Below are 14,871 nucleotides of genomic sequence, written 5' to 3'. Positions count from 1 at the left end.
CACTCCAGTAAACGCATGAAAACAGTACAGAATTAAAAGCCCCCATCGTTGAAGATAACCATTCAAATGCAAAACTATTTAACCACTTGACCTGCTGAAGGTTTCACTCCCTTCATGACCAGAGCATTTTTTTGCTATTCAGCACTGCGCTATTTTAACCACTTCAGCCCTGGACCATTTGGCCGGCCAAAGACCATAAACACTTTTTGCGATTCGGCACAATGATAATTGCGTGGTCGTGCGGCGTGACTGCCAAAACAAAATGAACGGCCTTTTTTCCCCCACAAATAGAGCTTTCTTTTGGTGGCATTTGATCACTTCTGTGCTTTTTATTTTTTGTGCTATAAACAAAAAAAATAAAAAATAAAGAAGAGACAATTTTGAAGAAAAAAAAAAAGCGCAATATTTTTTTCACTTTTTACTACCCCCAAAAAAAATACATAAACATTTTTTTCCCTCAGTTTAGGCCGATACGTATTCTTCTATATATTTTTGGGGGGAAAAAAAAAAAAAAAAATCACAATATTGATTGGTTTGCGCAAAAGTTATAGAGTCTTCAAAATAAGGTATAGGTTTATGAATAACTTTTTTTATTTTTTTACTAGTAATGGCGGCGATCAGCGATTTTTATCATGACTGAAACATTACGGCGCTATTTTGGGACCATTCACATTTCTACAGTGATCAGTGTGATAAAAAAATGCACTGATTACTGCGTAAATGTGACTGGCAGTGAAGGGGTTAACCAGGAGGGGGTGCTGCAGGGGTTAAATGTGTCCTAGGGAGTGATTCTAACTGGGGGGGCTATGTTTGACATGACACTGATCCCCACTCCCAATTACAGGGAGCGGTGATCAGTGTCAATAGGCAGAATGGAGAAATGCTTGTTTACATCAGCATTTCCCCGTTCTTCCTCTCCGTGAGACGATCGCGGGAATCCTCGTGGACATCAAGTCCACGGGACCCCCGGTCGGACTCACGGAGGTGGCAGCAGGCATGTGCGCGCACACGCCTGCTATCTGGACCTCACGAGATCACATACAAAAAAGTGATTTCGCACAGCGGAGCCATTTAGCAGCATTCAGTGGGAGAGGCTTTTAAGAGGCAGAAAAAATGCTCGACGCTGCAAAAAAAAAAAGAAAAAAAAAAAAAAGGAAGAAGTGTTTAAATGCGCATTAACACTAGGCATTATGAGTGCTTCAGCGTTAATTCAACGTGCCTAAAAGCTTGCAAAAGTTAGAAATGTTTACAAGTGTCAGAGGAGGAAACGCTTCTAGGGGAGTCTGCAAAACATTCAGTTCAGGCAATGTGTTATTTTAACAAAGGCACTGTCGTGCAACACTGTACATAAATAACATGTCCATTTTTTATTTATACACACACATACATACATACATACACACACATACACACACACACACACACACACACACTTTTTTTTTACTTTCCGCTATAAAACATATCCAAAACAGACATTTAAAAAAAATTCTAATTTCTTCATAAATTTTGGCCAATATGTATTGTGGTACACATTTTTGGTAAAAAAAAATCCCAATAAGCAAATATTGATTGGTTTGCACAAAAGTTATAGTGTCGACAAACCATGAGATATATACTGCAATTTATTTATTTTCTACACTAGTAATGGCGGCAATCAGTGAATTTTAATGGGTCTGCGATTTTGCGGCAGACAGTGACACTTTGTGTGGACCAATGACACTAAGTGATCAGTGCTAAAAATATACACTCACTGTACTAATGGCACTGGCTGGGAATGGGTTAAACATCTAGGGCGATCAATGGGTTAAATGTGTGCCTAACCAGTGTTTATGTGTACAGTGTGGCGCTTTTACTAAGGAAAGTGCTGAATTTTATTCCATGCTTTGCAGGGAAACCAAATCCACCACATGCATGTTGACAGCATGGAGCGTTGCCTTGTTTACGTATATGCATCCCGAGTCTCTCCTTTACAATCAGCGAGTGCCAGCAGACATCCATTTGCCGGGACCCGCTGAGCAGCTTCTGTTGTGACCAATCATAGCAGAAGTGATGCATCCCCTACCTGGAAGTACCAGATCACAGTTATATGGCGGATGAGTGGCTCTCCTGCACTAGTTATAAGTGTGACCGATAGGGTGGCGGACAATCTGGCATTAACAGATGCTATCCAGGAAGGTCACTTACTGATATTAACATTGCTAGAGACACCGACAGTGATAATACTGTACACCAATGCTTTATTAATGACACTGGAGTGTTAACACCCAGGAGTCGCCTCTCCCCTCTGCAGGGAAAAGAAACTTGTACACAGTTCTGTATTTTTGTAAACAGACTCTGTGCTCTGTGTGTGATTGGCCACAACCGATCAGCTGATTTGAGCCAAAATCATTGGCTGAAATCAGCTGCCAAACTCACAGGTCGGCAGCGGGGGGCATGCATGTGTGCCTAAAACCCAAAAGAAAGGCCACAGCCACCGCCCATCCGTATGACATGATTATTGTTTAAAAAAAAAAACTGACGCTTTACAAATCACTTGGAGTCCACATCGCCCCCCTGCATACCAACTGGAAGTTAAAACAGAACAAAAAGGCAATTTGTTTTTTGGATAGAGTAAGGAGGGTTAAAACCTTTGTCAGTTTTTTGCCATCTGTGTCCCCTTTGGGGAGATTTCCCTTCACTTTCTGCCTCATAGTCAAAACAGGAAGTGAGAGAAATACCACAAACTGGCAGAATCCCTGGCTGTCACCAGAACATGAGTTTATCATGAACAAGTTCATTGTTATGGTTTACATACCCTTAGGCCCCTTTCACACTGGGGTGCTTTGCAGGCGCTACATCGCCCTGAAACAGCCACTGCTGCGTCTCCACTGGAGCGGTGCACTTGCAGGACGTTAAACTCCTGCAAGCAGCATATTTGGAGCGGTGGACAAGCGCTGTATACACCACTCCTGCCCATTGAAATCAATGGGGCAGCGCAACCGTTTTAACCCTTTTTCGGCCACTAGCGGGGGTTAAAACCACCCTGCTAGCGGCCGAATAGCGCAGCCAAAATGACGGTTAGAGCGCTGACACTGCTCCCACTCCAGTGTGAAAGGGGCCTTAGTTTAACCCACTACTGTATGCCATACGTCAGCAGCTCTGTTTTTTTGTTTTTTTTCCTTCTTTGCACACACACTGAGTCCACCATGTCCTTTGCATCGTCTGTACAATAAAAAAGGGCCAGTCCATCCAAAAGTGGAGTCTGCTGGGCTTAGTCGCCCACTGGCTTCTTATGTCTCCTGTAGTATCATCACCTTACAATAATGTCTTGCTCTATTCCTGCCCACAATGAGGTGCTACTATTTCTTCTGTTGCATGCACCATCCGGTGAATTGAATCGCTCATCTGGGAGAGTCAACCCTGATGAGTTTACTTCCTCTTTCATTCCCTGCAAAGGCAAAGCATAATGGACTACTATGCATCGCACAGAAGCCAGCGAAGTCGCCGCTGTCCCCTGTAGTCCGCCGCATCCATCTTGTTGGTGGGGGTCTCGCAGCTCCGCCGCTGTCATTTGGCAAAGCCGCGATGACGTCGCTCCCGCGCATGCAAACAGGAGCCGACACGCGCGGCAGCTCCATCGCTGAGAATGCCACGCTCAGTGTGCCTGCGCGCCGCTGTCTACGGAGCATGCGCCGTAGACAGCGGTGCCCGTTTTCGGGCAAATATCTCCTAAACCATATAGGTTTAGGAGATATTACTTGGACCTACAGGTAAGCCTTAATCTAGGCTTACCTGTAGGTCAAAGTGGTTTGTAAGGGTTTACAACCACTTTAATCATGTGGAATTAGGGCTCCTCCATCTATTACTGAAAGTTTTGGGTGGAGTGACCTTCTAAAAAAATGACCACATAACATCCTCCATGAAATCAGCACCAACCCAGAGTCAATAACTCTCAGCGTTGGTGCCAGTTGACATAATAATAACCCCCAACATTGGTGTCAGTGGGCACAATATTAACCCCCAACATTGGTGTCACTGCCAGTTGACACAATAATAGCCCCCAACATTGGTGTCAGCGGATGCAATATTAACCCCCAACATTGGTGTCAGTGGACACAGTAATAACTCTCAGCAGTGTCATCTTTTGACACAATAATCATCCCAACATTGATGTCCGTGGACACAATAATAATCTGGGGGTTGGATTCACAGAGACATTGGTGTTCGTAGTAATACTAAGCCCTGACATTTGTGCCAGTGAATGCAATTATAAACCTCAAATTTGGTGTCAGTGAATGCAAAAATATGAGCCAAGCCTAACTGAACAAGCTGAAGTTAGAAGTTGATTGGTTACTAGGCACAGCTGCACCAGATTGTGTGTGCCAGTTTTAGTAAATCTCCCCCTATGTGTTCAAAGTCGCATGACAAGTTGCACTAGTTGGGACAGAGCCTTATGCAGGCCATACATGGTTGAATTTCAAACTAATTTTCTTTTCAAAATCAGAAGAGTTTTTTTTTGTGATCCGATGATGCCACCATTGATTTTCGAAATTCAGCTGACCAACCCCAACATTTCACCTCATGTTGCTACAGAAAAGAATTTGTCTCTATATTTTCTTTTCTTATTACATTTCTCGCATGAGTTTCCCATCATCCATTATAAAATAGTTTGTTTTTCCAAAAATTTCAAACATGTCCGATTCCTCAAATTTGATTTCCGCACGAAAATCGGCTGTTGCTGCAGCCCACTAAATGGTGGGAAATTTGTACGAAAATACTCATACATAAAATTCTTTCAAAATTCGAACCGTGTATGGCATTATAAGACGTAAAAATTGCCAACAGGCAGGAGAGACATACCATGGGGGAGATCTACCAACATTGGAACACTCAGAATCTGTTGCAGCTGTGCATAGTAACCAATCAGCTTCTATCTTGACCTCGTTCAATTAAAGTGACACTAAAGCTTTGTTTGTTCTAAAAAATATATATATATATATATATATATATATATATATATATATATATATATATATATATATATATATATATATATATATATATATATATATATATATATATATATATATATATATACACATATACATATATATACATACACACACACATATAATCTCCATATCCCTCGGCGGCTCTCGCGACTCCTTCCCCGCATTAGATAACCCCCAGGGGGGTACCTTGCGGGTGTGCTCCTGAGTCATTCATTCAGCGTTCATAGAAACCGAATGTATGACTCTGCCCCGCCCCCCGTGTTTGGATTTGATTGACAGCAGCGGGAGCCAATGGCTGCGCTGCTATCAATCCATCCAATCAGGACCCGAGACACTGGCTTTTGCTGGTGTGCTTGTCCCCGGGAGGAGATAGAGGTGGTACAGGAAAGTGGAATGGGGGCTCGGGGGGGGCTGCAGCATTACAGGAGGTTTTTCACCTCAATGCATAGAAAAGCATTGAGGTGAAAAACCTTGGAGGTTTACAACCCCTCTAAGCTCCAACAATAAAACCTGGAAGCTGATTGGTTAGTATGCCGAGCTGCACCAGACTTTGCTCATCTCCCCTATGTCTCTTCTGCATTAAAGCATCTGCCGGGATGAATGAACTCCCGTGTATGCAAGAGTGATGTCATCTAGGTCTAGCCAAAGAAAGCGGCCGAAGGTCGGTACAAGAAGACGACCAGCCAAAGATGTCAGTGACCGGGGGAGGGAGCTCTAGGACACCACAGCACTAGAGAGGAGCTGCAGTTACACATTCTAAAACAATCCAAAGTTTGCACTTGGCCAAAAACATTATGATGTGCCCATGTGCATTCATATACTGCTTACAGTGCATTGGGAGGATGCTCTTCCAATTACTTCACTGTAAAATGCATTGGGCAAAAATGCACAGGTGTGAATGACCCCTAAAAGGAGAAGTAGTGTTGTATTACTCCTTATAGCCCAGAAAGATTTGAGAACCAGACAAATATTACATTTCCACAAAGTCTGCTGCCTCAGTGTTTTTAGACCTTTTTGTCAGACGTTACTATGGAATAGTGAAGTACAATTACAAGCATTCCATAAGCGTCAGAGGCTTTTATTGACAATCACATGAAGTTTATGCAAAGAGTCAATATTTGCCGTGTCGACCCTTCCCCCCCCCCCAAGACAGCTGCCATTTGCCCTGGCATGCTGCCAATCAATTCCTTGGCCACATCTGACTGATGGCAGCCCATTCTTGCATAATCAATGCTTGGAGTTTGTCAGATTTTGTGGGGGTTTTTTTGTTCACCGGCTTCTTGAGGATTGACCACAAGTTCTCAATGGGATTAAGATCTGGGCAGTTTCCTGGCCAAGGACCCAAAAAGTTGATGTTTTGTTCCCCAAGCCACTTAGTGATCACTTTTGAAAGTGCTCCATTCGTGCTGGAAACGGGCATTGTTTCTGGATGGTTGGGAGAAGTTTCTCTTGGAGGATTTTTTGTTACATTCTTTATTCATGGCTTTGTTCTTGGGCAAAATTATGAGTGAGCCCATTCCCTTGGCTGAGAAGCAAGCCCACACATGAATGTTTTCAGGGTGCTTTACTGTTGGCATGACACAGGACTAGAGTTGCACTGATACTAGTATTGGTACACAGATACCGAGTATTTGTACTCGTGTAAATGCTCCAATGCCTAATCTGATACCTGGGCAGTCAGGGGTGATCGGTGCAGGGAATTAAAATCACCAATCCCCCCACGGTGTTTACAATGTTTCAGTTTATGAATGGAGAAGAGCCTCTGTCACCCATAGGAGTGACTGGGCTTCCCTATGTGCAACAAGGGGAAATTGCACTTTTATCCTGTTATGTGATATCTGAACAAAAAAAAAAAAAAAATGTTTATATATATATATATATATATATATATATATATCACACACATAGGTTGGACTTGAGTAGTATTTTTTCAACCTCACCTACTATGTTACTACTATGAGATAAAAAAAAAAAAAAAAAAAAAAAGGGGGGGGGGGGGGGGAGTAAAAATGTATAATATATATTTTACAGCTGCGCAATTAATCGTCAAGAATCGCTAGAGTTCTCTCTGCTCTTCTGAAGCCACAGCCCTCAAAAGAAAGAAAGAGAAACAAATTGGGCAAGTCTGCCAAGAATAAAAACAAACATTCTTTATCAGTTGAACTTAAGTATAAACATTGTAACAATTTGTCAATGGAATAGACTGTGTGCGCAAGTGGAAAAAGTTTAACCACTTCAGCCCTAAACCTTTTCCTGACATTTGTTGGTTTCAAGTTAAAATCATTTTTTTTTTTTTTTTTCTTGCTAGAAAAAAAAAAAAAAAAAAAAATACTTGGAACCCCCAAACACTATATTATATTTTTTTAGTAGACACTGTAGAGAATAAAATGGTGGTTGTTGCAATATTTTAGGTCACGCTGTATTTGCGCAGCGATCTTTCAAATGCAAATTTAAAAAAAAATAAAAAATAAAAAAAACACTAACCAGTAACGTTAACCCCTTTTTTATTGTATAATGTGAAAGATTTTACAATGCGAGAAAAGTGATCTTTTTATTCTAAGCAAAAAATAAAAAATAAATTGTGATTCTTTTGGCCAGAATTGTGCAGCTCATAATAAATATATATTTATTAGGGGTGTTACTGATTTAAAATTTTCATGTTCGATTAATTATTATTTTTATTAATTATAAACGCACATATAGATCCAACTACTTTTAGCTGATCTCCTTGCATTGTAACTCTTATTGCATTAATCAGTGGTATACACTATATACAATCACCCGACACTAATTAGTCCACAATCCATGAGCTAACTTCACAGTTCACACAAATACATTTTAAATTCAAACTGTAGCACTGATGCAAGTCTTTTTTTTTTCCCCACAGTAGCGTGACAACCCCTCCACCTCCGGTCTAACTAATCGCTCTCACCTTATGGCATGGACCCCTGTGCAAACAGGTGGTCATGCAAGCGGATATCAAAAGGCTTAACATGGACTATAAACTTCTCTCACGTCAAGTGCTCACCGCTTAAGTATAAGATAAAAAATTTTGTGTTCAAAACACAAACACAAACTACTCACACAAAGATGATAAAAACACAGCATGTAAAGCCGACAATCGTGTTAGTATGTAGGGTGGTGGCAGCAATATATATATATATATATATATATATACACACACATACATACAGCGGAGAGAGGCCCCAGGTGTCTGCACATCACAAAAAACACAAGCGAAGGAAATAGCCATTCTGGGGACACAAACAGGTGGAAGAAAAAAGTTTAGAGAAGGCTGGAGTCATCTTCAATGCAACTCCTGAGTGTACACAGCCTCCATTAATCTTCAGGCCTCATGCACACTCGGGTGTTTTTAAAGCTGCTCCTAGGTGCATCTGGCTTTTCTTCCTGCCCCTGCATTTTAGCTTACGAGTTCATGCGCACATAGGTAGTTAGAGGCAGAAAAAAAAAAAAAAAAAAAAAAAAACACACCACCAGTGCATCTAGGAATAGCAGTCATTTAACAGAAAAATTGCTTGACTCCTGTAATTGCAAGGCTCATTTCACACTTGATCGTTAATTTCAAAGGCCAAAATAAATTATAATTCTGCTCAATTAAAATTAACAGCCAAACACTTGACGTGGATAAACAGATAAAATCAAACATTCACAAGTGCCAAGCGTCTTATCTGCCAAAATGGCGCTGCCAAGGGGAAAGGTGTCTAAGACAAATAGAAAAAAACGTACTGGGTGCCTGAGGCCTTAAAGCCGATGTTCATGTTTCAGGTCCCTTAAAGCTGGTCCCAACAAACTACGTGCTTCACTAAGTACTGCATGTCATTTCAGCTCCATATAGTACTCAGTGCTGGGATCCAAAAGACTTCCCTTCTCACACCCAGAACAATGCAGAGTCAATCTGAGTGTCGCTCAGCCATTCATAGGTAGGTTTGTATTCTGTGAATGAATACAAAGCTTTCTCTGATTGGGTGAGTGGGAGGGGCGGGGCTGATGACATCATGCTCTTGGCCTGAGAAAACTTTGTTTTCATTCACAGAATACAAACCTGCCTATGAATGGCAGAGCGCCGCTCAGAGCGGCTCTGCATTGTTCTGGGTGTGAGACGGGAAGTCTGTCCCACAGCCGGACCCCAGCACTGTGTACTATATGGAGCTGAAATGACACGCAGTACTTGGCGAAGAGAATTGTTTGTCTGGACCAGCTTGATCCAAACTAACTATTCAAAGCATTTGTTACCCCAACACTTCATATTCCTGATATGTGCCTGCTGCACCATGTACGAGAAAGTCTCCTGTTCTCTGTGTATCCTTTATGTGAAATCCCCGGTGTTCCTGCCAGACCCTCTGCTTTCCTTAAAAAATAAAAAATAAATACTGACCACACTAAGCAGAATAACATAGCGTGGTTAGTTTTCTAGATATGCTGGGAACTCTCCTCCAATGATCAGACTTGTCCTGAAACGCCTCTGCTGCAAGGCCATTCACTGGCAAGCTCAGTATGCTGCTGCTTTTCCTCCCCCAGCTCTTATGTAGCTGAGAACAGAAGGAATGTGATCACTTGGGGAGGTGTGGTGGGGTTGCATATATGTTTTTTGTTTTGTTTTGTTTATATATCTATACAGAAAACGTTTTGCCTCTAATTTCTATTTTAAACTAAATGGATTGTTTCACAAGGCAATTGTTTACAATCACTTTAAAGTGACATGAAAAACCATGATCACCTTTAATAACTCCCCCCTGACCATCTGAAAACGTGCATGCGTTTTCCTACACACCAAAACTGCAAGAGCCTGGGCAATCAGTCCGTGAGCTACAAATCCCATTATCATCCGGGCTCTAGGACTCATACCTGAGGCCATCTGTCTTGCAGGAACTTGTAGTTCCACAACAGCTGGAGGGCTGCTGAAGCTGCCTAACCCTGTGAGAAAAATATTATAATATATATATATATATATATATATATATATATATATATATATATATATATATATATATATATATACACACACACACGCCACTTTATTAAGTACACCTTGCTAGTACCGAGTTGGACCCATTGTTGCCTTCACGGCAAAGATTCAGCAAAGTTTTGGAAACATTCCTCAGATTTTGGTCCATAGTGATGACATCACGCAGTTGCTGCAGATTTGTCAGCTGCACATTTATGATGCGAATCTCCCCATCCACCACATCCCAAAGGTGCTCTATTGGATTGAGATGTGGTGAGTGTGGAGGCCATTGGAGTACAGTGACCACATTGTCCAGTGGTGAGATGATTGGAGCTTTGCGACATTGTTCATTATCCTGCTGGAAGGAGTCATCAGAAGATGGGTACACTGTAGTCATAAAGGGATGGACATGGTCACCAACAATACTCAGGTAGGCCGTAACGTTTAAAATGATGCATAATTGATACTAACGGGCCCAAAGTGTGCCAAGAAAAATATCCCCCCACCAGCCTGAACCATTGATACAAGGCGGGATGGATCCATGCTTTCATGTTTACGCCAAATTCTGACCCTTCCATCTGAATGTCACAGTTGAAATAGAGACTCATCAGACCAGACGTTTTTCCCAATCTTCCATTGTCTAATTTTGGTGAGCCTGTGCGAATTGTAGCCTCAGTTTCCTTAGCTGACAGGAGTGGCACCGGGTGTCTTCTGCTGCTGTAGCCCATCTTCTTCAGGATTCGATGTGGTGTGCAATAACGAGTGGTTGAGTTATTGCTGCCTATCATCTGGAGCCAGGTTACCTATTCTCCTCTGACATCAACAAGGCATTTTCCTCCACACAACCGCCGCTCACTGGATATTTTCTCTTTTTTTCAGACCAGTCTCTGTAAACCTGAGAGATGGTTGTGTGTGGAAATCCCAGTAGATCAGTTTTTGAAATACTCATGTCATGCCAACAACCATGCCATATTCAACGTCACTTAAATCCCCTTTCTTCCCTATTCTGAGGCTCAGCAAATCGTCTTCACCGCGTCTAGATGCCTAAATGCAGTGAGTTGCTGCTATGTGATTGGCAGATAAGCAATTTGTGTTACCAAGCAATTGAAAATGTGTACCTAATAAAAGTGGCTGGTGTGTGTACACACACACACACACACACACACATTGAAATCTCACACAGATATGTAAACCCCACAAAACATACAATGATACACAGAAGTATATAGGACGTATATATCAGGCACACTGCCCCCCTGCTGTCCCTCCTCGGGCTCCCCCCATCCCCGGTGTCCTCCTCCAGGTTGCCCCCTTTAGCACTCACCTCTCGGGCGGCGCAGGCCTCCTCTCTGGCCTGGGTGTTCCCGGTGACGACGAGGCCCGGTGAGACAGGCCGCTGCGAGCCCCGGAGTCTGCTGTGGAAGGGATCCCGGAGTGCGGGGCGTCCGGCGGGGAGGGAAGGAAAAGCGGCGGATGGACACAGACACCGAGAACAGTTACCATCCGGGACAATGGCGGCCGCCAGACCGAACCAACCGAGTGCCGAGGGGGGGCTAACCAGATGCCCGAACGCATCGATGAGGAGCCAGCTAGGAGAGAACTGAGCCAATCACAGGGCGGCGTCTTAGTTAGACTAGAGCAGTCGAGCGCTGCTCAGACAGCATAGATCCGAATAGCGTAGGCTAAATAATCGAGCTGCTGGCAGAGAGTGGAGAGGGTGTACGTTGTGGCTCCTGAGTGAAGGGAATGCTGGTTGTTTGGCTGTTCTGCTTTTCCAGTAATCACTGATGTAGAACAATATGCACATCTAGAGTTGTTAAATCACTTGCTGCATGCTTGTTTGGGTCAGCAATTCAGAAAGTATGGAAGGCAGACAGCCAAGCAACTAGCATTTTCAAAAGACAGTGGTAGAATTTATACTGTGTGTAGCATGCCACAGTAAAATGTGAGCAACCAAGCGCTTATCAGTGGGAGGGTCTTGAGGAATGTGGTTAAACAAAACATATTCCCCTGATCCCATCCCAACTCTACCCATTCCCCTGATCTGATCCCATTACAACTCTATCCATCTCCTGATCCCAGCTCTATCAATTTCCCTGATCCCATCCCGGCTCCATCCATCCCGATCCCCCCCTGGCTCTATCCATCCCCCTGATCAAATCCCAGCTTCATCCATCCCAGTTATCCCATCTCAGCTCCATCCTTCTCCCAGACTCCATCCCAGCTCCATCCATCACCTGATCCCAGCTCTATCAATTCCCCTGATCCCATCCCGGCTCCATCCATCCCTGATCCCTCCCTGGCTCAATCCATCCCCCTGATCAAATCCCAGCTCCATCCATCCCAGTTATCCCATCTCAGCTCCATCCTTCTCCCAGACTCCATCCCAGCTCCATCCATCCCATGATCCCATCACAAATATATCCATCCCAGTTATCCCATCACAGCTCCATCCATTCCCCTGATCCCATCCCAGCTCCATCCATCCCTCTGATCACATCTCCGCTCCATCCATCCCAGTTATCCCATCCCAGGTCCATCCATCCCAGTTATCCCATCCCAGCTCCATCCATCCCATTTATCCCATCCCAGGTCCATCCATCCCAGTTATCCCATCCCAGCTCCATCCATCCCCTGATCACATCCCAGCTCCATCCATCCCTCTGATCACATCTCCGCTCCATCCATCCCAGTTATCCCATCCCAGGTCCATCCATCCCAGTTATCCCATCCCAGCTCCATCCATCCCATTTATCCCATCCCAGGTCCATCCATCCCAGTTATCCCATCCCAGCTCCATCCATCCCCTGATCACATCCCAGCTCCATCCATCCCCCTAATCGCATCCCAGCTCCATCCATCCCATTACAACTCTATCCATCCCCCGATCCCAGCTCTATCAATTGCCTTGATCCCATCCCAGCTCCATCCAGCATCCTGATTACATCCCAGCTCCATCTATCCCAGTTATTCCATCCCAGCTCTATCCATCTCCCTGATCCCATCCCGGCTCCATCCGTTCCCCTGATCCCATCCCAGCTCCATCCTTCCCCCTCATCCCATCCCGTATCCATCCTTTCACCCTGATTCCTGATCAGCCCCCAGCCTGTTCCTCTTTACCTTGGGCAGAGTCCCTCCCCCCTCATCATTTTGTGCACCCCCCCCCCATGTACCCCCACCTTCTGCAGCTTTTCCACACCCCCTCACCTTGTCTTCATCCTCGCCTTGTGCAGCTGCCCCCCCCAAACTTGTGTAGCCCCAACCCTTCCCCTCATCTTGTGCAGCATCCCCTTCACCCAACCTTGTTCCCCCTCACCTTGTAGATCTTACCCATGCTCCCTTGTATCTCCCCTTCACCTTGTGCAGCTTCAACATGGCCCCCAGAAACTTGACTTTGTGGCTGTGGAGCCTTCCCTCATCCAGACGCTGGTAGGACATGGAGGTTTTACACTGAACTCCAGCTCATTGTGAGAACAGGTGGAAGCTCAGTCTCAAGGTCTCCTGGGCAGGTGGTATTTGGCCAGCGGTTCCCAGGGTGGAAGACAGCAGAGGCGGAAGAAATAACAGTGCAGGACATTGCACTGCTCACTCATGATGGTGACCCCCTCACACAGATAGACACAGGGGCTGACCGTCCTGCACTGTTGCTCACGCTCCATGATGCCCTCCAGGACCCAGTGCAGCTACACCGATTCTTGGCGAATCAGCAGAGCCCCTGCTTATCAAGGAGAATGGAGCAGTGACAATGCAGGCAGCTCAGCCGTTGGTGGCAGGGTGGGGCAGAGCAGGGCCCTGGAGAAGGTAGTGAGGTTGGTGCAGAACAGACATTACTGGGGGAAAACCATTACTGGGGGAAGAGTGTTGCTCGTGGCATGTGGGAATCATTACTGGGGGAAGACCATTACTGGGGGAAGAGTGTTGCTCCTGGCATTTGGGAATCAAGACACCCGCACACACCACGGGCATTCTGAGACTCAGCCCTGATTCGCCAGGACATGGATCAATTTCAGGGACGGTCCCGGAGAATAAGGGATGGTTGAGAGGTATGCACACATACCATTTGTCAAAACAAATGCACAGCAACTGTGATTATAGATGTATGGTAATTGAAATCCTACGATTCTGAGGCCAAAGTCAAGGGACTTGCAAGCCATTTGCCCCAAATTTTATAAAACACTTTCGGTCTCTTCCTAACCTCAAAGGTGAGTTTATATAGAGGCAGGGAGTCATTAACCAGTTTCAACCAATGTGATAGTGTGGGTGAAACCGATCTCTTTATAGATAGTAAAAGAGATTTCTTAGCATAAAAGTACAGGATATGCAGCAATCTCTTGGCATGCAAAGGGATAGTCAGGTCTCCAAATATATCCAGGAGGCACGTCTTAGGATCTAAAATATTCGGTAGGCCCAATGCAGAGGAAATAAAAGAGCCCACATTGGACCAGAATCCCTGGACTATCGGACAGGACCAAAAGCAGTGTAAAAATTCAGCCACCTTGCCACAACCTCTAAAACACTCTGCTGAGGAGCGTAGGCCCATTTTATGTAATCTAGCAGGAGTAAGATGGGAATAATGGGAAATTTTAAGTTGTATAATTCTGACTTTAGATGATATGACAGATGTTTTATAGGTGTTACTAAACTCAGACCAATATGATTCCATTAGAGGTATATCCATGGAGGTCCATTTCACCTGGGCAGCATTAAATCTAGGGTCGGAGTCTGTTATAAGGGCAAAATAGTAAATTGAAATAAGTTTAGTAGGGTCTGGTCGTCTCAATATTTTCTCCAACTCTCGTACTTGGATAGAAGGGTCTAGGGATTCAAATTGTGCCCGTACAGCATGGCAAAGTTGGTAGTAGTAGAATAAGTAATTGGTGGGTAAGTCAAAGTCTATTCGCAGTTGGTAGAAGG

At 44.2% G+C, this 14,871-nt stretch overlaps 1 protein-coding gene across 4 annotated transcripts in view; it reads right to left on the bottom strand.

Annotated features, from left to right (window-relative positions):
* AMBRA1 (autophagy and beclin 1 regulator 1) overlaps positions 1–11,579 on the bottom strand; it is a 190,239-nt gene extending 178,660 nt beyond the window's left edge. The window contains exon 1 of one of the 4 annotated variants that reach the window (XM_077461672.1): positions 11,282–11,579. The gene's annotated coding sequence lies outside the window, so the exon portion shown is untranslated. The remainder of the gene's footprint in view (positions 1–11,281) is intronic. The other 3 variants (XM_077461654.1, XM_077461645.1, XM_077461663.1) reach the window with 3 other exon arrangements.
* Positions 11,580–14,871: the final 3,292 nt, after the last annotated feature.

This window comes from Lithobates pipiens, unplaced genomic scaffold (genome assembly GCF_037356315.1).
Source record: "Lithobates pipiens isolate NorthernLeopardFrog02 unplaced genomic scaffold, aLitPip1_a1.2 Scaffold_10, whole genome shotgun sequence".
In the NCBI taxonomy this organism is placed as follows: domain Eukaryota; kingdom Metazoa; phylum Chordata; class Amphibia; order Anura; family Ranidae; genus Lithobates; species Lithobates pipiens.
This window is presented reverse-complemented; position numbering and strand designations above follow the sequence as displayed.